Source organism: Arachis ipaensis, chromosome B07 (assembly GCF_000816755.2).
Source record: "Arachis ipaensis cultivar K30076 chromosome B07, Araip1.1, whole genome shotgun sequence".
Taxonomy (NCBI): Eukaryota; Viridiplantae; Streptophyta; class Magnoliopsida; order Fabales; family Fabaceae; genus Arachis; species Arachis ipaensis.
The window spans coordinates 18,915,932-18,918,046 of record NC_029791.2 but is presented as its reverse complement, the minus strand read 5'-3'; positions in this window follow the sequence as shown (position 1 = coordinate 18,918,046).

Genomic DNA, 2,115 nt, shown 5'->3' with positions numbered 1-2,115 from the left:
AAATGAGTGTCCTGCTAGGGTTTCGATGTTTTGTTAAGATTTGAGTATTCTGTTAAAATTTTAATGTTCTGTTTTAGGACTCCAACGACTACTAAGTTTTTTTTCTTCAGATTTTACTATTGCCTTGCCCCCAACAGCTAACGCTATCTTCTTAATTGCATTGTATTATAAATATGCAAGCTAGAAGTGATAGCTGGTAGCAATGAAATGAAGATAGTGGAGAAGAAACCGATTTGTTTGGAGAAAGAGGATGTCTTTAAGGGAGTCAATGTCTGTTCTAAAAACCTCGTTAGGAGGTTTTTCATTGACAAAACATTTTTAATAAGCACATTAGACAGTTCCTTTAGAGCCATATGGGAGGATCCGGCTGGTTTTAGGGTAGCTGACATGAGAAACCGTCAATACCAATTCTTCTTTGATCACGAAGGAGAGGCAACGAGAATAGCAAAGAGATCCCCATGGCTATTTAAAGACTATGTTGTGCACTTGAAAAAGTGGATTGATTGGGAGAGGGATGAAGAGAGTTGAATCAGCCTGGTACCAATGTGGGTGCAATTTTGGGGTTTGCCTGAAAAATACAAAACATTGGAAGTTGGCAAACGTCTAGGTGGGGAGCTTGGAAAGATCCTAGACATTGGTTTCTTTGATGTCGGGGGAAGGAGTCAAGAATCATCAAAGTCAGGATAGAAATTAATGGCGATAGGAAATTCAATGACAGCCTCCAGGTCATGGGTCCAAATAAAAAAAATTAGAAATCGGGTTGAGGTATGAGCGCCTTGGAAAATTCTGCACCTATTGTGCGCATATAGGGCATGAAGCAAAGACTTCCAACAAGCTAGTTGGAGGCTTAGCTGATGAATGTTTGCAATAGGATTAGATTAGAGAGTGGTTGAGGGTAGACCGGATTAGAAGGAGGGTGGACACAAGTGGGACTCATGACGCCAACGGTGATAGGTCTGCTGATTCAAAATCAAGAGCAGCGAATAACAGAAGAAAATCGACCCCAGCGTGGCTGATTAATGGTTTTTCAAGTCTGAACATGAAAGATATTAGCAATAAAAGAAATAATGAAGGTGAAGACAAAAAAACAACGGGTAGAAGATACCAACGAAATTATACTGGATGAGGCATGGAGATCTATGGAATATAACGGTAACCGTGTAGTGTTAGGGGACCTGAACGCTCAGATGAGTTCTGAACAACCAGTGAATGCAGGTATAGATCCGATGAAGACCTTTGTGAAAGGATCATGGTTGAAGAGTGTGGCTAGATAGGAAAAGGAGAACTATATCCCAATCAGTGGAACCAAGAGAAGGCCTGAAGTAAAGGAGATCGAAGAGAGACAGAAGAAAATTTGCCTAACTGAGATGCAAAACCCGGTAGTTGAGGTGGAGGGTGCTAGCCGTCAATTGGCACCCATAAACCCATGAATATCCTTACATGGAATTATCAGAGCTCAGAGAGACCCCTGACAATCCATAATCTCAAAGGAATCAACAAATCCTACTCCTCCAAAATTGATTTTCTTTGTGAAACCAAAAATCAATCTCAAATGGTGGAACGCAAGTTACGGTCGTATGGTTTTTTTGAATTTTTTCTAGTGGATTCAGTTGGAAGGACTGGTGGGCTAGCATTATACTGGAAAGAAGGCACTAAAGTTACGATTATTCAACATTCTGATTTCTTTATATTGGCATCAATGAAGAATGTATTTCTGAATGAGACCTGGAACTTGATGGGGGTCTATATGAGTAGCAATGATCAGGTGAGGCAGCGATAATTTGAGGATGCTATGGCCATTATACAACAATTGGGAGGTAAATTCATTATTTTTGGAGATTTTAATGCCATCACAAACCAATCTGAAAAGTTTGGTGATGGACTCATATCTCTCTAATCAATTTCAGCCTTCAATTGTTTTATTGATGATAATGGCCTAACAGATTTGGGTATGCAAGGGAGACAATTTACATGGAGTAATAAGCAAAGAGCCCAGGAGCTCGTAATGGAGAGGCTGGACAGATTCATAGGCAGTGATCAGTGGCTATCTAGTTGCTCGCATGCAACTGTCTTAAGGCTTTCGGAAACCGGATTCGACCATGCACCACTTGTTCT